General features: G+C 35.1%; 1 protein-coding gene across 1 annotated transcript in view; it reads right to left on the bottom strand.

The window, feature by feature from the left end:
• Positions 1–23950, bottom strand: part of Karybeta3 (karyopherin beta 3) — a 120968-nt gene that overhangs the window by 70734 nt on the left and 26284 nt on the right. The gene's annotated exons all lie outside the window — the stretch shown is intronic.

The following is a 23950-nucleotide window of genomic DNA, read 5'->3' as shown; positions in this document are numbered from 1 at the left end:
TGAATATAGGTCCAATATCAAGGAGGCACACTTGTGCCTCTATAAAGAGGCGACCCACCACAATGTTAAGCGATTTCCGGTCCTAGAGGTCGCAGAAAGACGGCGGTGATCGCATTTTGTAGCCCAAGCTCAAACTAAGAAACGTGCCAAAATTTCATCCTCCTCCGACTTTATCTTCATGGGGTAAACTGGGCCGGAAATTTCGACCCTCCCACCACAGCCCCCCTTTAACGTTGTCCGATTGGGCTGAAAATTAGAGGTTCAGCTTTCCTAGGACCCGGGAGCTTATCCTCTAAATTGCAGCTCAATCCGATAACTCCTTCCCTGTTTTCAAAAAAAAAAAACAAATAGAGCCACTTAAACTTCATTTCTCTTTTTTTTCTTGTTAGCCACGCCTACAGGCCACAGTTGGCAACTGATCCGGGTGAATGAGGACTCATTCGAAGCAGAATTCGACCTGTTAGGGCCTTTTGATATTTTCAGACCGAACAAATTATCCCCTGAATTTACATTTACGAAACACCTCGTTTTCCTATAAGAGCCCATGTTAATTTTTCCCACCACAGCCCCCCTTTAACGTTGTCTGATCGGGCTGAAATTTAAAGGATAAGCTTTCCTGGGGCCTGGAAGCTTATCATCGAAATTCAGCTCAATCTGATCACTCCTTCCCTGTTTTCCAAAAACCAAATATCAAGTTTTGTGGGAATTTGCTTGCGTCAAAAATAGATTCCATTTACTAAAAAACAATTACAATTGTGTCTCTTTAGTCCAGCGGTTGATACTTCAGACTATCAGGCGGAAAACCCGGGTTCGATTCACCGTCAGAGCAAATTTTTTATATATTGAATTTAAACTTTAAAAGAAACTCAGTTTCTTTTTTAAATTATTTGAAAAAAATTACGTTTTCTAAAGAGTTAAAGAGGCTGAGTTACAAGGTCGACCCTTAAAACGTACAGGGATTAGGAGGCACAGTTGGGGGGCTGTTAAAGAGGCTGAGTCACAAGTTCGAACCTTAAAACGTACAGGGATTAGGAGGCACCCTGTACGACATGATTTGAGTATTCAGGAATTAAAAGCCGTAACACAAGAATGTTGAAGAGCGGGGGATTTGGGGGGCGGCAGCCCCCCAACTTTAACTCCTGACATGATCAGCTAACAGTTAGTCAAGCAATAATAAGTAATAAACTGTACAAAACCGTGCAGAAATTATTTGAAAAAAAAACTACGTTTTCTAAAGGGTTAAAGAGGCTGAGTTACAAGGTCGAACCTTAAAACGTACTGGGATTAGGAGTCATAGTTGGGGGGGCGGCCATCCACCAAACCCCCCGCTTTCGCCGCCTTTAAATAAAAAAAAGTTTTTTAAACTGAAAGTAAGGAGCGACATTAAATCTTAAAACGAACAGAAATTATTCCGTATATGAAAGGGGCTGTGCCCTCCTCAACGCCTCGCTCTTTACGCGTCTCACAACTCTTTTTTTTTAAACAATAAAAAAAATTTGTTGGGGGGCGGCAGCCCCCCAACTGTGCCTCCTAATCCCTGTACGTTTTAAGGTTCGACCTTGTAACTCAGCCTCTTTAACTCTTTAGAAAACGTAGTTTTTTTCAAATAATTTCAGTTAAAAACTTACTTAGCTCTACCAAGAGATACAGAGCAAATTTTGTCGACAGACCATGAATATACTGCAGTCATAGGACATCAGCTAATAAAGTGAGAAGCCAAAAGGGAATCTTGATAATCAAATCAGGCAACAATGTCTGAAGAAGAAAAAGATAAACCATAAGCTGAAGGAGAAAAAAAAACACAGCAGCAACTTTATAAGAAATTTAAAATAAATTTTCTTGTGAATTATTATCGCTTCTAATCAGCAGTTGTACCGAACCAATCCTGCTCAACTCATCCTCAGGGCTATACTGTGGTGTTTCTCCTCCCCATCGTATAGCGCAAATGGTTTGATATCATTATATTATCCCTTCTTGTTTTAGTTTTTTTTTTTTTTTTTTAAAGCTTTTTCCAATAGGCAATGTTTAGAAGTCCTCCAAAAAAAAAAATCCCCCAGATCCCACCTCAAATGCCAGTGAAAGTGCCATAGTGAAAGATACCCATCTTGGCTGGTCAAGCACACTATCTCGAAGTTCAAATGATAGCTCCAATTCTGAGAATAGGACAATGATAAGTGTAGGGGCTAATGTAACCATAAATGATGATAATGGGTTTCAAGAGGTCCTCTCTAGAAGCTCTAAAAAAAGGAAAAAAATCTCCCCAATCAAAAGCATTTCCCTCTCCCTGCCCAAGATCCTCCCTCCAAAAACTTAGGAATTTACCTTAAAATTACTCCTACTACCCCCTTTGAAATAAAAATGATCACTGCAGTAAGAGTTGCAATTTTTAAATTGCTAAAATCAATGTTCTCTCTTAATATTAACCGTGATGGATCTCTGCTAATAGCTGTAGAAGATCAGAAATCAGCAGACACAATAATTAACCTAAAATCCCTTCTGAATACCCCAATTATTGCATCTAATTGGAACCCAAAACAATCACCAACAAAAATAGTAGTTTATAATGTTCCCCCAGAGATATCCACTCAGGAGTTAAAAGAAGGGCTCTCAGATAAGGCTGGAAACACAATCCCAGTTGAGGACGTTACCCAACTTGGCAAACCTAACTCTAATGGCCTAAAAACTAGTAGATCCTTCTTATTCACACTGAAGAAAAAAAATTTACATCCCAGAAAAATTATTCCTATTTGGGCAAATCAAACCACACAAGGAATACAAACCTAAGCCTATCCAGTGTCAGAAGTGTCTCAAACTGGGAAACACAACAAACAAATGCAATGAAATTCTCCGAGAGTGTAGTAATTGTAAAGCTTTCCATCCTAAAGAGTTGAAAACTTGCAACAACACTCAGTCTACATGCATCAATTGCAAAGGCCCACATGAATCTACAAATAAATCACTATGCCCTGCATACAAGAAAAGAATTCTAACACTCCAAATATCAACAGAGAAGGCCATCCCATACCCCTTTGCAGCAATGGAAGCAAATGCTGCCCAACAATACCAAATAAAGCCTGTAATGAAACCAACGCCAAGTCAAACGCCCCTAATGCATCAAGCACCCCATATAAAACACCATCTTCTAAGCCCCCTAGCTCACATCCCTATCAGAAGGAATCACCAAACCAACAAGCCTCCTTGTCCGGTGAGATGAGGTCAGCCTGCCCCCCCCCCCTCCCAAGAAGAAACAAACCAGAAACATTACCAGGAATTAATCCATTAGCGGACAAACAGGATGCACAGCCAAATATGCAATTCCCAAACATATGCTTATTCATTCTAAACTGTAATGCAGTTCAGGCCATGAACATACATCAACTACAGAAAACAAAAATCATTGCAGAATTGGCAAATATCTACATCCCAGATGATATGCTCATTCAAGCAAAAATAGATCTTGCTTTACTTTTAACAAAGCTGAACATTGATACACAGTCATATGAAGAATAAATCAACAACACAACATATGTCCATACTCCAATGGAATGTAAGATCACTCACAGAAAATAAACTAATATCTTTTATGAATAATAATTCCATTAATATTGCTTGCCTCCAGGAAACTCATTTAACCCAAAATCAACAAATTAAGTCTCTGGGATATACTATCCTCAGAAAGGATAGATCTTCAGAGAGAAAAGGAGGTGGGGTAGCTTTATTAGCTAAAAATAATATAAAATTTTGTGGCATCAATTTTCCAGATTTTGCAAATGATGTTGATGCAATTGGTATCAGTGTTTGGCTGAATAATTTAAAAACCTACATAATAAGCTTTTATAACCCTAATGGCCAAACTACAGATGCCATGGATTTCTTTAATCATATAAATAATTCTAATATGTTAAAAAATGTCATTATTTGTGGAGATTTCAATGCCCACAGCCTTTTGTGGGGGAATAAACCAGCAAATAAAGCTGGTAAATTCATTGAGCATATGACTTCAAATAATAATGAATTAGCTGTTGCTACCCCTCCAAACCTGAATACATATTTCAACCCCAAAAGTGGCAGATTCTCCATAATTGACCTACAAATTGTGTCATTAAACTTTTTGAACAAAATTTACATAAATAAAATTGATAGTCTGTGTACTAACCACTTCGCTATAGTTTGCTCCCTAAATGAACCTGCTGAAACTCTATCTCATACCTCCAAATATATCATCACTAAAGCAAATTGGTCTATGTTCCAAAATAAGCTAAATGATGAAATTACAAGTTTCACCCAAAGTTCATGCATTTCAAACACAACAGTTGACATACATGCTGAAGCCTTGACATCTTTACTAATAAATACAGCTAATCATGCTATCCCCAGGACAACACCTAAGAAAACATTCCCTAAACAAATTTCTAAAGATTGGTGGACAAATGAGCGCCAAAATAAATGGAGGATAAAAAAGGAAGCTAGGAGCGAATTCATAAAAAAAAACATTACTTACTACATATTTGAAAAAATTACAAGTAGAATTTAATCTAAAAAGGACTATAATATAAGCTAAATATAAATACTGGAATAATTTTGCAGATAATCTCTCCAGAGAAACACATGAGCCAATTATACATAAAGTCATAAGCCACATCTGTGGGAAAAAGACTTCCCCCAACCCAATCCTGTATGAGCTTATACATAATAATACCCATTATGACAATGATAATGAAAAAGCTAAACTATTTGCAACTCTTTTTGTTAATAAGCTAACATCAAATAATCAAAGCAAACTGTCCCAAATTCCTATGAACCAAAGTTACCAACCATGCCCAGGATCTGAGTACATAACTAATCCATTTTCAATGCTGGAAATGAATAATGCAGTACATCATATTAGGACCAAAACTAGCGGTAGCAATGTCAATACACATCCTACATGGATAAAGAATCTCAAACCTTCATACCAAAAAGAAATGCTAAACTGTTATAATTACGCTTGGCCATCTTCTATGTTCCTCAATATATGGAAATGTTCGTCACTCCGACCAATCCTAAAGAAAAATAAACTCAAAGATAACCCTGAGTCTTATAGGCCCATAATGAATACTCCTGTGATGGGGAAAATAATGGAGAAAGTGATCTATCTCAGACTCCTTTGGTTTGTTGGAAAAAATAATATGATCCCTCACACTCAAACTGGATTCAGGAAACACCACTCCTCAACAGATGCTTTCATTTTGCTAACAAATGCAATAAATGAATCTTTCTCAAAAAATAATGTCCTAGTTGCAGCTTTCCTAGATTTTGAAGGCGCATATGACAATGTGAACCACCAAATCCTTTTAAACAAACTTGTAAACCTTGGAGTACCCCCTAAGCTAGTATCTTTTATTAAATCCTTCATAGAAGTGCAAAGTTTCATCGTTTTTGTTGGTTCAGCCTCTTCACCCCAAAAGACAATAACCAAAGGCCTACCTCAGGGAGCAGTCCTCAGTTGCCTCCTATTTGCCCTATATCTCTGGGACATGAACCTACCCCACACGAATCTAAAATATGCTGATGATCTGGTGCTATGGTCATCTGGCAACACCTTTCAGATAGCAGTCAAATCTGCAAAAGTCACTTTTCCAGTTTGAAAAATTATCTCAACATTCAGATTTACACATTGCACCCACCAAGTCAAAAATAATTCAATTTCACAGGAAGCGAAACTATTTTAATGCAAAACTAACTCTAAATAGAACAACTATTCCAGAAGATAATAATATTAATTACCTAGGTCTCATGCTTGACCAAAAACTTAATTTCCACCTCCACATTTCAAACACAATAAAAAAAATGCTATAGAAAAGCAAATATACTAAAAAGACTTCTTTCCACACCCTGGGGCTGTAAGGAGAAAACCTTACTCCAGTTTTATAAATCACATATAGGACCCCATATTGACTATGGGCTCATCGTCTATGGTGCATGTGCAAAGACCCAGAAGCAAAAAATTGAAACAACACAAAATCATATAATACGTCTCATATCTGGTCTTAGGAAACCCACAAGCACCAAGTTTCTGCTTATGGAGAGTGGATTAACAACAATAAGGGAGAAACGTAGCTTTCTCTTGACAAAACATCTTACAAAAATTGAATCAAATAGCACACACACACTACATGATTGGTTAAGAAATCCAGCCATGTATAGAGGCATTTAAGATGAGTATGCCACTATTCAGAAGAAGTTCCCCAGCCCAGAAAAGTCTATTGTACCCCCGTTACGTTGATCCCCCCCATGGACTTGGGCCGGGCCCCTACGCCATAATTTATTCTCAACGTGGACTTATGTTTTTTACCCCCTTGCTTTTGTCACGAAAAAATTTGCAGAAATTAAAAAACCTACTTATAAAAATCACTCAAAAATATTTGTTGATGGATCAGATATGAATGAAAAGGTTGTTAGTGATGTTTTCATTCCCCACCTGAAGATTGCAATGGGCGAGAGACTATATAATAATTTATCCATAATGTCTGCTGAGTTAAATGCCATAATCATGGCATTAGAACATCTTAAGGAAAACCAACCTTTGATTGCAAATTCAAATAATATTATCATATATTCCGACTCTCTATCAAGCCTTGAGTTGCTGGCATCAGCTCCTCAATATAAGTTGGACATTGACACTTATCATTGTGTCAGTATTATAGATAATCTTGCTTCAAGTGGCATAAAAATTTATTTTCAGTACATTCCTAGCCACTCTGGCATAAGTGGTAATCATCAGGTTGATGAAATAGCAAACAATGCTATAAATATTGATCAGCCAAGAGGGAGACCAATCCCAATTAGAGATATTTACCGATGGAGGCTATCAGATATTAATTTTAATAAGATTAATCCTATCCTTTCCGCCTTTCCCAATAAGTATCATTGTAAAATTTATCATAGAATTCGTTCTGGAACAAATGGAATAAATTTCCTTGCATTCTCATATAAGTTTTCTAATTCAAGTGGTTCAATTCCCCTGTCCCCTCTTTGCAGGCATTGTAATATGAATAATAAAACAATTGACCATAGCCTATTTGAATGTAATATGCTGACGTCTGCACAATATACCTTGCTTTGTATACTGTTAAAACGCTTCAAACACCACAAAATCTCACTATCAGCCAAGAGCCTAGCTAACTATACCTGCACACAGAGCACAGAAATCGATATCTATCATCTTATATTTGAACTCCTTGAGTCAAAAGATCTACTGAAAGATATCTGAGAATATCTAATAAATAAGAGACAACCAAGCCAGTAGCTCTGTAGCCCACAGAGTGAAGCAAAAAGAAAAGGGCTAAATAGTACCAACTGAATAGCCCGCCTGCTGTGAATTAGAAGAAGAAGTCAATGGGATTTGGGATCCTCTTACTCGTGGTTCCTTTGAAAAAACGTCTAAGAAGACTTTTGTTAGGTCTAAATAATGATAACAATTTTAAATTGTTATGTTTTCCATCGGTTTTTTTCCCCTTTTTCGTTAGTTGACACTAGTTCTCCATGTTGATGGAATTTCTTTGTTTATAATGTATTCTGTTATTGTATTGGTTGAAGGGTGAGCAGGAGGTTTGGTTGTATTCATACAAACTGATGATGAGTAGATTTATCCTTATTACAGAAATACATATATATTCCAGTTAAGTAACTTAATAAACCATCTGGGATTTGTTTGGATATGTATCTTTATTTTAATTTTCGGAAATAAATTAACTTAAAAGTTGCTTAAATGTCCAGCAAATGCAGTATGCCTGTCTTAAGCATAAAAAGACAAGAATGTCTCTCCAATTTTCTTTTGTTAAATCCTTAGAGAGAAAGAAGCAACCAATCCAGTTTTCAGGATGTTTATACATTTATAAAAAAGGAAATGTTAGAATGTTTTATTGCAGATCCACCTAAATATTTTTGCACTATAGCTGCCTATGAGACTTAAAATACATTCCCAATTAAGTATCAAGGTAAATCAAAAGACATTAAGCATTACCATGATGTCAAAATAGTGTAACTGCAGTGAATACAGAATTCAATTAGCCAAAGAAATATACTATTTTCTGCACTGATCAATACTCTTTCTGAATATAATATTTGTTACTATAATAATTGCGCCCTCCCCTTTTTTATACCTGGAAATAGGCCCAGGTTATATGCACAATTTAGTCCATTTTTGTTGATGTGCATTATTTTATGATTTACTTCTCATCAACAGTTAGTTCATCAACCCAACAAACAATAATAAATATCAGCAAACTTGTGTAAGCCCAGGGGTGCGTCAAGACATTAAGGGGGGAGGGGGGGGAACAATTGTGACAGTATGCTACTTTAAAGGTTCTGAATGGAATTTGCAATGGTAGCCATTGTTAAATTTGGAAAGAGCATTGAAAGTAACATCTCATAGTAGGTTTTAATTTTGGTTCTATATTAATAAATATTTGACAGTTTTACCAAAACATGTCAAAAAATTGGTATTTGAAACTTTGAAGCATACTATGCATCCTCAACAATTTTTAATGCAAAACTATCTCAAATGAAAATCCCAGCAGTTCTGCCAATCCACTTCTCCTTTAAAACTTTCCTGACACAACCCTTGCATTCGCCTAACTTGACTATTTTCAAAGAGTGAGAAATCATGATCTAGAAGTTTACCTTTTCTCATCTGTCTTCTATACCATCTTCTAAGCCTCATAAATAGGGAAGGAGTAGGGATATGAGCTTGAAACACCTTCTCAGACCATAATTTAGGCTCTGAATTTATTTGTGAAAGCTTTGTTCTCCAAACTCTGTTGCTTTCCAAGATAGCAAAAAGTCCACTTAATTTTGCTTACAGGACAGAAATCACATAGGAACAATAAAAATACCATTCAATTTCCCATTCAATACTATTTCCAAATATAATAACTGCTACAATGGCAATTGTATCCTAGTCCCCCACCCTTTGGTAACAGGTATAGCTGCTAAATACAAAATTTTGCTGATGTGCAGGGTTTGCCATTATTTCTTGTGCTTATTTTTCATCAACAGTAGGTTCATAATGCCGTAATGTTGCCCTAGAGACAACAGTGGTGTCCATTCAAGGAAATATAGGAAGAAAATGGATTTATCAAAATCTAAGGTTTTTTTTCAATGGAAAGACAAAAAGACCATTTTCCAGTAAAAATAAAGAAAAAATATGCCTCTCAAAATCTGGAGGGGGGAGGCAAATAAATCTGGGGGGGGGGTATTTTGGGGGTTATCAAATGCCCCTCTCCCAATTCACACCACTGAAAGTCAATTTGAAAAAAATATATCAGCAAACCTTTTGTGTATAGCCTGAGGGTATATCTAGCCCCATTATGGGGGAGGGGCAGTAAATTTAGGGATGTTTATACTATTTTGCTAGCTAAAAGAAAAATATTCAAATCGATGAATATCTCTGCACTTTTTCTCAATATCCTAATTGCTACAACCACAAATTCGGTTTTGAGCACTAAAAGGACACTTTAGTTAAAGTACAAGGAACAAGGTCCCTAAGGGACCTTATTTCTTTTTGTTTCTTTTGCTAGATAAATAAGATAGAACATACCATTTTATTCAAAACATAATGCTATATTGATGAGGGACTGTTAGTAAATAAGACAAATTACAAATTGATTATTTTTTAAAAGCTGACAAACAGATGAGTCGACAATTTTAGCAAAACTTTTTATTGCAAAGAGAAGGGATAAGTAATATTTGAAGAAATAAAAAGGGAAATCACACAACAAAATTCCCATTCTGAACTAAGTATTATAATAACAAAAGAGTAGCATCATTTGATTGTACAACCATCTAGTTCAGTACATTTTATGTCTTCTAATAGGCAGGTAATTATCATAATAGTTGCAATTTTTCTAGTAAAACAATAATCTGATTCCCCCCCTCAAAACTATTTTCGAATACAACAATTGTCACTGTGACAATTGTATCCCACCCAGTAGGGTCTAGTAGGGCCAGGTGTAACACTAAACTATAGACAAAACTTTGCTGATTTTATTCAAATTGGCATTATTTTACATTATGAGCCAATTGTTGATGAGAAATATGTACAAATAGTGCAAACCAACAGAACACTAAAGTTTTTTATGTAGTCTATGGCCATATCTAGCACCATCAGGAGGGATCTGGGTTGCAATTATATTGGTACCAACCAGTAATTCTGAAAACAGATTTGAAATTGGGATATCAAATGATAGGTCTAAATGCTACTACTTTTTTTTATTATGGTGCCTAGTTCAGAATGGGAATCTTGGTACAAGTTTACCTAAGAAACTATATGAAATTCAAGCATTTGGAATATTTGACTTGACAAATGAATGTTGAAAATTGAATATTAAATTGAATGGTATGTTTCTACCTTAGTTCCACACCTTCCATCAAACAACATAAAAACAATGTTACCACATAAGGTAATGGGTTTTTGTTCAACCAGATCCCTGTCTACTGGACAATATCTTATCAGCATTCTATATACCAGTGGTCGGGGAACCGCGGTAAATTACCCCAAATGGGGTAAAAATGACATTGGGGGTGGGGGGGGGGGGTAAAAATGAAACTTTTGTGAGTAAAAAGTATGTGTTTTTCATTATCTTTTTCATAAGCCTGTTAGTATTTTTTTCAACTTAAGCAATTTAGGGACATATACAGGCCACGCCGTCTCACTCACATCTCACAAGTGTTATCGAGTTAAATCTTTGCGCAGTAAAGCACAGCTCCGGCTACCGTGCTCAGTCCGTGCCATGCCGTGAAGATACAAATACATTGGCGACTCAGAGAGCCAGTTTTTCTAGTTAGTTGCTGACAAGACCACCATTTTATCATTAATCAATAAAGGTTAGCCGCAATAATTCAAGTATTCTAACTATTATTTTCTGTCTCCCTTGAGATGGCAGCAAATAGAAAAAGAACATAAAAAAACGAATTTCTTAATTACGATTTTACACAAATGAAAGACAATGGTACAATAAAACCACAGTGTGTTCAACCATACATGAAGATACTGACTTCAGAATCTTTCAAAAAAAGGTCAGTTGAAGAAACATTTAGATATTTTCCATTCACGCATGTCTTCCAAACCGCAAGAATACTTTGCTAACTTAGAAATATGTCTTAAAAGACAAAGATTGAATAGCAACTTGTACGGTACATTTGATCAACGAGTAGCATCAAGGGCTATCTTTGAAGTAGTCTGGTTGATTGCTCGAAATAATATACCATACACTATTGGTGAAGACTTGGTTAAACCAGCTGCTGTAAAATATCAGAGATTATGTGCGGTCAAAAAGAAGCGAAGAAACTGAATTGTGTCCTTGTCTGGGAGAATTGTAAAAGAACGAATTTCTATATTAGCAAAAAATGTGAAGGAACAGATTATTTTCGCATTAAAACAGGCTAAATATTTTGCTATTCAGCTTAATGAGACAACTGATTTCAGTAGCAATTCACTGCTAGTGGTATACGTTTGCTACAGAGGTTTAAGAGGAATTGCTGTTTTGTTCTCCTCTCGAGTTGAGATCTCGTGGAATTGATGTCTATAATAAAGTAAATGAACACTTCAATGCGCAAAGTTTAAAATGGGAAAACTGCATTTCTGTATCTTTGGATAGAGCTCCAGCCATGCTGGGTCATATAAATGGTTTTTCAGCTTTCGTAAAAAAAAAGAATTACCCAAATTTTGAAGTTACTCACTGCATGATCCATCGCCAGGCCCTTATGGTCGAATATTTAGAACCTACACTGGAAACCGTCATGCATCAGGTCATCAAGATTGTAAATTTTATCAAGGGACATGCAACAAACATGCAACTATTTCGTGAATTATATGAGGACGGGGAAACTGAATATACGGACCTACTTTATTATACAGAAGTACGGTGGCTCTCTCACGGAAATGTACTAAATCGAGAATGGATTCTCAAAACTGAAGTCGAAATTTTTATGGCTGATCAAAAAATATTCTCACAGATAAGTTTAAAAACTCTTCCTGGGTTGAACATCTCGCATATTTAGCGGACATTTTTAGGGTATAAAATATATTAAACAGAGAATTGCAAGGAAGGAATATTAATATCATTTCAGCGAGAGAAATAGTGTCAGGGTTTACATTAAAGCTGCAATATTGGAGACAGAAAGTAGAACAGAACAAGATAGCTTCTTTTTCAAGGTTAGCTTTGTTTTGGAAGATTGCGCAAAAATTACTTTTGCTGATATCAAGGACACAATTGTAAGACATCTTATCGAACTCAGAAAGCAGTTTTCAGATTACATTCCAGATCTTGATACACGTACTGTCAGTTGGATTGTAGATCCTTTTAAATGTGAAATTGCTATGATACCAGAAGAACCTTCAGGTTTGGCAGAAGCAATTCTTGAACTTCGACCTAATACTAAAGCACGTATTCAATTTGAGAGTAAACCCAGTATGTCGTTTTTTTTATGTCAAAAGCTGCAAAGGCTTTCAAAATTGCACATGTAGAGGCGGTTGAAAAATTTCTGCAATTTGGAACAAAATATTTGTGCGAACAAGGCTTTTCCACTCTAATGAACATAAAAACGAAGAACAGAAAGTGATTAAACGCCAAAGACTGTACGTATTCAAATCGCTCTTACGTGAAAAAGTCCCAATTTTGAAGCAATTGTATCGAACATGAAACATCATTTCTGCAAAACGTGAAGGAAGAATGTTCTCAATTATTCTTTTTTCTGATTTTATTCAATTCTAATTTTTGTTTGTACCACCATTACTATTATTATAATTTGTTACAGTACCCCAAAATGTCAACCCTCAGTTGTACCCCAGTAGGTTTCAATTTGTTATATATATTACTTATATTACTATTATTACCGTTATGTATTACTAGTACTAGGTATTACATTGATAAATTGAATAAATGATGTTTAAATTAAATTTCTAGCTATTGTTTTCTCTTCAAAATTATCATGAGGGGCTATAATATGAAAGATGCTAAAAACAGGCAATTTCATTTTTTTTGCTCTTTGCCGTGGGGTAATATCAACTTACAGCAAACATATTTTGGGGTAATGATTAAAAAAGTTCCCCGATCACTGCTATATACTGAAACATTTTTTTGGATGCTGTTTTTCCAATTTACAGAGTTATTGAAATTAGTAATTAGTTGTTCTTATATTTGAAACTTAATGCCCTTCTTCTATAAAAGACCAAAATTTTCAAATACTATCAATGATTAATGCCTGGTAATACGCAGCCTAAGCTTCAGCCAGCAACAGTTTTATGCAAAAAAGCTATTTTTAGTCATATTTCATCTGGTTTAACTGCTAGGTTATCAAACAATCCGTGGTAACAAACTGTAAGTAAGGAGCGACTCGGCTCAATGGTAATCGAAACTCTAAAAAACAGAATTTCGATACCAATAGATATATCAAAAGAATCAGATTTAAATGCTGAGTTCCAAAATATAAGTTTCATCAAGTTTAGTTCTACCTATCAAACGTTACGCGCCTGAAAAAATTCGGCTGATTTTAGAGAAAAGGAGGAAAGACCCCCTAAAAGCTATAGAACCTTAATTAAATTTACACTATCATATTCAGCGTATCAGAGAACCCTACTTTAGAGGTTTCACGCTCCTCTCTACAAAAATGTGGAATTTTACATTTTTTTTGCCAGAAGAAAGATCACGGGTGCGTGTTTATTTGTTTGTTTTTTGTTTTTTTTTCCAGGGGTAATCGTATTGACCCAGTGCTCCTAGAATATCGTAGGAGGGCTCATTGGAACGGAAATTAAAAGTTCTAGTGCCCTTTTTAAGTGACAAAAAAAGATGGAGGGCAACTAGGCCCCCTCCCACGCTCATTTTTTTCTCAAGGTCACCCAATTAAAATTTTGAGATAGCCATTTTGTTCAGCATAGTCACAAATCTAATAAATATGTCTTTTACGATGACTTAATCCCCCACAGTTCCCAGGGGACGGGCTGCAAGTTATGAACTTTGCCCATTGGTTACATATTGTATTGGTTATTGGGAAGTATACAGACATTATCATGAAAAAAAAAATTCTGGTGGGGGGGGGGATGGAGGAGGGGGTTACTCGGGAGAAGCGTTTAGGGGTAGATGCTTCTTTGAGGTAAAGGACATTTCTATGAAGGGGCACTAGATTTTGAAGCATTATTTAAAAAACGATAAGAAATTAAATTTAAAAAATATAAGTTTTTTCAACTGAAAGTAAGAATCAAAATTAGAACTTAAAATGAACAGAAATTATTACGTATATGAGGGGGTTCTCCTCCAAGTCAATACCACGCTCTTTACGCTACAGTTTTTTTTTTGTGCTTTCAAAAGAGCTATCTATTCTAATTAAACGGCCTTTGTGATTCGGGGGTTTGTGAATTAAATTTTTTTTTAACTTTTAACGTAAAGAGCGTGGTATTGAATATGGGGAGAACCCCATCATATACGTAATAACATATACGTAATAAAAAAAAACAATAAAAAAAAACAAGCGATACGGCTCAATAGTAATCGAAACTTTTAAAAACGGAACTTTGATGTCAATAAATGTATCAAAAGAATGGGCTTATAATGCTGATTCTAAATATATGAATTTTATTAGGTTTAGTATTACTCATCAAAGGCTACGAGCCTGAGAAAATTTACCTGATGTTTTATAGAGGGGGGAAACATCCCCTAAAAGTGAAAGAATTTTAATGAAAATCACACCGTCAGATTCAGCGTATCAGAAAACCCTGTTACATAGGTTTCAAGCTCATATCTGCAAAAATCTGCAACTTTGTATTTTTTTGAAAGAAGAAACATATACTAATATAGAAGTTCGTTACGTAAGTTAATTTGTAAATTACGTCAGAACCAAATTTAGAGACAGCCATTTAGCAAAAGAAAAGTAAAATTTTTATGCAAATTTTGTTTACTTATTCAATGACGGTGAGATAAAATAAAAGCTGTATTAACTAAAAAACTATCAGAAATTAAATTAAAAAAAACAAGTTTTTTAAACTGAAAGTAAGGAGTGATATTAAAACTTATAACTAACAGAAATTATTCCGTATATAAAAGGGGCTGTCCCCTCCTCGACGCCTCACTCTTTACGCTAAAGTTTGACTCTGGCTCACAACTTTATTTTTGAAAACAATAAAAAACTTTAGCGTTAAAAATACTGTTCAAATGATCAGATTTATCATCATATTTTTGCAGTTTAGAACACTCTAGTGGTGTTTCTATATTTTAATAGTCTTTTTTACTTCATAGTAATTTATCAAGTTTTAAGAAGATTTCATGGTAACTGTCTTATCTATGGTCTTTTCTGAAATAATTTAGGAAACAATTTCACAAAATAAATTTTTAGAAGAAAAGTAAACAGCTAAAATAAACCAAAAATTAGCTGAAATAAATTCAAATAATTTTCTAAGCATAAAAATACCCCAGATCATAACCCAAGACAAACAAAAATTACAATAAGTAACCAAGTCATCCACAAAATAAGCAGAAACTAAGAAAAGCAGGGCTGACATGCGCCATGCCTTCTAAAGACCAAAATATAATTTGCACTTTACGGAAAACAGTTCTATTTTGAGCTTAATATTTCTATTTCTCATAATACTAAAAAAAAAAAAAAAAAAAACACCATCATGACCAAAATTACTGAAAAAACAATTGAATGTAGATTTACAGTTTAATATACATGTATTGATATTTATTCTTTAAAGTCTAAATCATTTTAGATTTATCGCAGTTAAAAAAGTGAAAACATTAAAGATACATTTTGTTTTCTGTGGAGTGCAAATTATGTTCTGGTCTTCAGAAGGCATAGGGCATGTCAGCTCTACTCATCTTAGTTTCTGTTTGTTTTTAGTTTGACTCAGGTATTTATTGTAATTTCTGTTTGTTTACTTTTCGATGGTGATTTGTGGTAGTTCTGTGCTTGGAAAATTATTTGACTTTATTTCTGCTTACTTTTGGTTTAACGCACCTCTTTACTTTTCTTTGAAAAACTTTTTTGTTAAGTAGTTTTTTAAATTAATTTATGCTCATTTTTAGTGACATAGTCTTTTTCATTGAAGAAGAAAAGAATATTTTTCCGTTTTTTTCTATAGAAATCCATAGTTTGGCTTACTACTTATATATTGGAGAAAATTTTTCAACAATTTTTAATAGCAAGAATTAATAATGAATTAGCTGTTGCTACCCCTCCAAACCTGAACACATATTTCAACCCCAAAAGTGGCAGATTCTCCACAATTGACCTACAAATTGTGTCATTAAATTTTTCTAACAAAATTTACATAAATAAAATTGATAGTCTATGTACTGACCACTTTGCTATAGTTTGCTCTCTAAATTAACCTGCTGAAACTTTATCTCATACCTCCAAATATATCAACACTAAAGCAGATTGGTCTATGTTCCAAAATAAGCTATATGATGAAATTACAAGTTTCACCCAAAGTTCATGCATTTCTAACACAAAAGTTGACCAACATGCTGAAGCGTTGACATCTTTGATAATAAATACAGCTAATCTTGCTATCCCCAAGACAACACCTAAGAAAATAATCCCTAAACAAATTCCTAAAGCATGGTGGACAAATGAGTGCCTAAATAAATGGAGGATAAAAAAGGCAGTTAGGACAGAATTCATAAGGAAACCATCACCTACTACATATTTAAAAAAATTACAAGCAGAATCTAATCTAAAAAGGACTATAATAGATGCTAAATATAAATACTGGAATAATTTTGCAAATAATCTCTCCAGAGAAACACATGAGCCAATTATACATAAAGTCATAAGCCACATCTGTGGGGAAAAGACTTCCCCCAACCCACTCCTGTATGAGCTTTTACATAATAATACCCATTATGACAATGATAATGGAAAAGCTAACCTATTTGCAACTCTTTTTGTTAATAAGCTAACATCAAATAATCAAAGCAAACTGTCTACAATTCCCATGAACCCAAGTTACCAACCACGCCCAGGACCCGAGTACATAACCAATCCATTTTCAATCCAGGAATTGAATAATGCAATACATCAGATTAGGACCAAAACTAGCAGCAGCTATGACAATATACACCCTACATGGATAACGAATCTCACACCTTCATACAAACAAGAACTGCTAAATTGTTATAATCACGCTTGGGCATCTTCTAGGTTCCCCAATATATGGAAATGTTCGTCCCTCCTACCAATCCTAAAGAAAAAATAAACCAAATGATAACCCTGAGTCTTATAGGCCCATAATGATTACACCTGTGATGGGGAAAATAATGGAGAAAATGATTTATCACAGACTCCTCTGGTTTGTTGAAAAAAATAATATGATCCCACACACTCAAACTGGATTCAGGAAATACCACTCCTCAACAGATGCTTTTATTTTGCTAACAAATGCAATAAATTAATCTTTCTCAAAAAATAATCTCCTAGTGGCAGCTTTCCGAGATTTTGAAGGGGCATATGACAATGTGAACCACCAAATCCTTTTAAATAAACTTGCAAGCCTTGAAATACCCCCTAAGCTAGTATCTTTTATTAAATACTTCATAGAAGTGCGAAGTTTCATTGTTTGTGTTGGTTCAGCCTCTTCACCCCGAAAAACAATATCCAAAGGCCTATCTCAGGGAGCAGTCCTTAGTTGCCTCCTATTTGCCCTATATCTTTGGGACATGAACCTACCCCACACAAATCTACAATATGCTGATGATCTGGTGCTATGGTCATCTGGCAACACCTTTCAGATAGCACAGTCAAATCTGCAAAGGTCACTTTTCCAGTTTGAAAAATTCTCTCAACATTCAGATTTACCCATTGCACCCACCAAGTCAAAAATAATCCAATTTCACCGGAAGCGAAACCATGTTAATGCAAAACTAACTCTAAATAAAACAACTATTCCAGAAGATAATAATATTAATTACCTAGGTCTCATGCTTGACCAAAAACTTAATTCCCACCTCCACATTTCAAACACAATAAAAAAATGCTATAGAAAAGCAAATATACTAAAAAGACTTCTTTTCACACCCTGGGGCTGTAAGGAAAAAACCTTATTCCAGTTTTATAAATCACATATAAGACCCCATATTGACTATGGGCTCATCGTCTATGGTGCTTGTGCAAAGACCCAGATGCAAAAAATTGAAACAACACAAAATGATATAATACGTCTCTTCTTCTTCTATTTAACAGCAAGCGGGCTTTTCAGTAAATGTATTTAGCCCTTTTCCTTTTGCTTCACTCTGTGGGCTACAGAGCTACTGGCTTGATTGCCTCATATTTATTAAATATATTCAGATCTTTCAGCAGATCTTTCGACTCTAGGAGTTCAAATATAAGATGATAGATGTCAATTTCTATGTTCTGTGTGCAGGTATAGTTGGCTAGGCTCTTGGCTGATAGTGGGATTTTGTCTCATATTTGGTCTTAGGAAAACCACAAGCACCAAGTTTCTGCTTATTGAGAGTGGATTAACAACAATAAGGGAGAGACGTAGCTTTCTCTTGATAAAACATCTTACAAAAATTGAATCAAATAGCTCACACACATTACATAATTGGTTAAGAAATCCAGCCATGTATAGAGGTATTGCAGATGAGTATGCCAATATTCAAAAGAAGTTCCCTGTACCAGCAAAGTCTATTGCACCTACTTTCCCCCAATCCCCTCCATGGAATTGGTCATTTCCCATAATAAATACTGAATTTTCAAAATGGAATAAAGATTTAACCCCCATTGCTTTTGTCCAGAAAAAATTTGCAGAACTTAATACAATTACCTATAAAAATCACTTCCAAATGTTTGTTGATGGGTCAAAAATGAATGAAAAGGTTGCAATTGGTGTTTTCTTTCCTCACCTGAAAATTTCAATGAGAGAGAGATTATTTAATAATTTATCTATAATTTCTGCTGAGTTAAATGGAATAATCATGGCATTAGAACACTTTAAGCAAAACCAACCTTTGATTGAAAATTCGAATAATATTATCATCTATTCCGACTCTTTATCAAGCCTTGAGTTGCTGGCCTCAGCTCCTCAATATAAGTTGGACATTGACACTTATCATTGTCTCAGTATTATTGATAATCTTGCTTCAAGTGGCATAAAAACTTACTTTCAGTACATTCCTAGCCACTCTGGCATAAGTGGTAATCATCAGGTTGATGAAATAGCAAAAAATGCTATAAATATTGACCAGCCAAGTGGGAGACCAATCCCAATTAGAGATATTTACCGATGGAGGCTATCATATATTAATTTTAATAAGATTAATCCTATCCTTTCCCCCTTTCCCAATAAGTATCTTTCTAAAATTTATCATAGAATTCGTTCTGGAACAAATGGACTAAATTTCCTTCTATTCTCATATAAGCTTTCTAATTCAAGTGGTTCAATTCCCCTGTCCCCTCTTTGCAGGCATTGCAATATGAATAATGAAACAATTGACCATTGCCTATTTGAATGTAATGTGCTGACGTCTGCACAACATACCTTGCTTTGTAAACTGTTAAAATACTTCAAACACCACAAAATCCCACTATCAGCCAAGAGCCTAGCCAACTATACCTGCACACAGAGCATAGAAATCGACATCTATCAACTTATATTTGAACTCCTAGAGTCGAAAGATCTGCTGAAAGATATCTGAATATATCTAATAAATATGAGGCAATCAAGCCAGTAGCTCTGTAGCCCACAGAGTGAAGCACAAGGAAAAGGGCTAAATAGTTTTACTGAAAAGCCCGCCTGCTGGTAAATAGAAGAAGAATAGCATTTACCCTTTTGAAAATCTGCAAACACATAGTATTGTTGGTACTTGATAAGAATCCAGTAAATACAAGAGAAAGACCACATCTAGAATCTAATGATATCGTAATGAAAAGCAGGCTTTTGCTGCCTTGTGAGGTTTTGTTCACTCTAAATAAAACGTTTAAACTATAGTTTTTTGGGGTTGGAGGGGCAAAAAAAGGTACATGGGTTAGGTTAGGTTAGATATTTATATATGCTATGCTTTTCCCCCCCCCCCAATGGGCAAATATATAGCCCAAATTTGTTCCTAAACTATTATATTTCTACCCTATTTTGTTTTATTTCATTAGCATTAACAAACTTCACTTCTCACATGCTTACCAGATTCTTAACAAGTACCATATTGTTTCATTTAGTTTTATATTTCTTAAAGTTTTCCTGAAAAACAAACTAATTTTGTATCTATGATATTTTGATAATCTGGATGTAATTAAACTCTTGATTTAGTTCAGTAGCAAGAGCAGAAGTAGTAGTAGCCCTGAAAGTTCCAAATTAATACCCTCAGTTGTTCTCGAGATATTTAGTTCAAGAGCAAGAGTAGAAGTAGTAGCAGCCCCAAAAGTTTCAAATTAATACCCTCAGTTGTTCTTGAGATATTGCTGAGATACCTTATTGGCAACCAGCACACATAGTGCCTTTTGATTTAGTTTAAAGCAACATAAGCATAAGCTTTCCATGAGAGTTTCTAGTTTATATCCTATTCTAGGGTGTACCCTATACCCTTTATACCTTAGCAGAAGTAACAGTAAGAGCAACAGGTGTAGTATTAGCTATTGCAGTAGTAATATTAATACAAGCAGTAATGGTAATCACATTGTGCCTTTTTAGTCTAATACAACCTTCTCTTCACATGCCCTGATAGTTTCAGCTTAATACTTTAAGCTGTTTTTCAGAAATTTCTGATTTCAAAGAAAAGTAAAGAACTCCATTAAACGAAAAATCAGCAAAAATAAAATCAAATAATCTACCAATTGTGAAACTACCACAAATTAGCATCAATAAATAAATGAAACCAAAAACGAACAGAAATTACAATAAATAACTGAGTCAAACTGAAAACGAGCAGAAACTAACGTAAGTTGGGCTCAAAACCCCTATGCCTTCCCAAAGCTAGAACATAATTTGCGCTTTACTGAAAAAAGCATATATGTTTTTACTTTTATAACTTTAATAAATCAAATAATATTAACATTTTGATTACCAAATATCAGTATATGTATATTAAAATGACAATGCACATTCATCAGCCCTTTCTTTTTTCAATCGAATGAGCCCTTTTTGAAGTTCCTACGACAACTCCTTTGATACGAAGTGCCCTGTTCTAAACAACAACAACAAGAAAAAAATAATACATTATACCCACATCGTTCTTTATTATAAAAATGTCAAGCCTTCCAATCAGTTTCGACTATTAAAAAGGGCACTAGGCCTTTCGATTTCCAATCGAATGAGCCCATTTTGAGTTTCTATGACATGTAACCGGTTTAAACAGAGTCTGGAGGATCAAAAAGAGTTAGGGTAGCATGCAGACATCAAACTCCGCTGGTTAATAAATATATAAAGAAGATAAATAAATATAAGAAGAAGTGCTAAAAAAAAAATCGTACCTAAGACTTGAGATAAAGTGAACACAACACAAGAGTTAAAAAGAGCAAAGGTTTTATTTTGAAAAGAATTGTGGTTTTTGGTTTTAAATGTATCGTTTTAAAAGAAAATCAAAAGAGATTTATAACTTGTAATATAAGTACAATGTTTGCATAATCTTCATATTTTATGATATTAAGATAAACTAACTAATAACTAATATGTGAGCAAATAAAATGTTCCATAATATTTAAATTATTACAGCAAGACTCAATGTCAAGCTGTAGAAAAAATAAAATAAATTTACATTATGAAACTCAAAAGGAACAATTTATTTGTACTCAAATCTAAGCCAAGCAACTAACACTGGCAAGCTCCCAAAACCGACTACCCTTTCCAAATCCTTTTCCTGCCTCGTCTACAATCTTGTTTTTTCACTTGGTACTTGTTATGAATCAAATCACACAAACAAAAACACTTCCAAGGCAATACCAAGAAGAGTTACTCCCTTAGTAAACAACCTGGATTAAAGTTATACATGCAATAACAAGAAATTCTTACAGAGAACGCTTTCTATAAACAACTTATATGTCCCCAGGGCATAAACTACAACCCTTACCCTAAGGGCTGTTAGGGTGGTTGTCATCCTCTAAAACCTAATTTCCAGAACTTTCAAGTACGTTAAACAAAATGGCTATCTCAAATTTTTGATTGGATGTGTTTGGGAATATGGTGAACGTGAGAGGGGTGTTAGTCGCTCTCAAATCACTTTCAACTATTAAAAGGCACTAGCATTTTCAATTTCCAATCAAATGAGCCCTTTTAAAGTTTCTACAACAATGCTTTCAATACAAACCTTATTTGCCCCCAGGGCATAACTTACAACCCTTGCCCTGAGGGCTGGGGGTTGTCATTTGCAAAGACGTAATTTCCAGAACTTTCTACTACGTTGAACAAAATGAACATCTGAAAATTTTGATTGGATGTGTCTGAGGAACTACTTGGCGTGAGAGGGGGGTTAATTACCTTTCAATTATTTTCGACTAGTAAAAAGGATACTATCTCTCTCAATTTTCCAGCTACATCACTCCTTCTTGAAGTTTCTACGAAAACTCTGTCTATACAAATTCTGATTACCCCCAAGATTTAAATTTCAATCTTTACCCTGAGGTTTCTGTTGGGTTTGTAATCCTCAATTACATAATTTGCAGAACTTTCAACCATGTTGAACAAAATGGCTTTTTCTAGACTTTGATTGAATGTGTTTGGGGAAATGGTGGACGTGGGAGGGGGGTTAATTACTCTCCACTCACTTTCGACTATTAAAAAGGGCAATTTCAATTTCCAATCAAATGAGCCCTTTTTAAAATTTCTACAACAACTTTCCATATTAACCTTATATACCCCCAGAGCATAACTTACAACCCTTGCATTGAAGGCTCTGATGGGTTTATTATCCTAAAAAACCTAATTTCCCGAACTTTCGACTACTTTGAACAAAATGGATATCTCAATATTTTGATTGGATGTGTTTGGGGAAATGGTGGGCGTGAGAGGAGGATTAGTTTCCCTTCAATCACTTTCGACTTTCCAATTGAATGGGCCCTTTTTGAAGTTTCTACATCATCGCTTTTTATAAAAAACCGTATTTGCCCCCAGGGCATAGCTTAAAGCCCTTGCCCAGAGTGCTGTTGGGGGCAGGGGTTTTCATCCTCAAAGACCTAATTGCCAAAACTTTCAATTAAGGTCAACAAAATGGTTTTCTAAAAATTTTGATTGGATGTGTTTGGGGAAAAGGTGGGCGTGAGAGGGGGGTTAGTTGCCCTCAAATCTCTTTCGAGACTATTAAAAAGGGCACTAGCCTTTTGAATTTCCAATCGAATGAGTCCTTTTTCAAGTTTCTACAACAAAGATTTCAATAAAAACTTATTTGCCCCCAGGGCATAACTTATAACCCTTGCCCTACAGACTGTGGGGGGAGTGTTCTAATCAAAGGTATAATATCCTGAACTTTAAACTGCGTGGAACAAAATGGCTATCTCAAAATTTTGATGAGATGTGTTTGGGGAAATGCAGGGCATGGAAGTGGTGTTAGTTGCCTTCTAATCACTTTAGACTATTAAAAAGGGCACTAGTCATTTCAATTTTCAATTGAATGAGCCCTTTTTGAAGTTTCTACGACAACGCGTTCTATAAAAACCTTATATGCCCCAGGGCATAACTTACAACCCGTGCCCTGAGGGCTGTGGGGGGGGGGGGGGTTGTCATCCTCAAAGACTTAATTCCCAGAGCTTTCAACTACGTTGAACAGAATGGCTATCTTAAAATTTTGATTGGATGTGTTTGGAGAAAAGATGGGCGTGAGAGGGGGGTTAGTTGCCCTCAAATCACTTCCAAAACTATTAAGAAGGGCACTAGCCCTTTAAATATCAAATGAAATGAACCCTTTTTCAACTTTCTATGACAAAGATTTCAATAAAAACTTATATACCCCAGGGCATAACCTATAACCCTTGTCCTTAAGATTGT

Source organism: Artemia sp. Qi Xiang Cuo, chromosome 18 (genome assembly GCF_049724085.1).
Source record: "Artemia sp. Qi Xiang Cuo chromosome 18, ASM4972408v1, whole genome shotgun sequence".
NCBI lineage: Eukaryota > Metazoa > Arthropoda > Branchiopoda > Anostraca > Artemiidae > Artemia > Artemia sp. Qi Xiang Cuo.
This window is presented reverse-complemented; position numbering and strand designations above follow the sequence as displayed.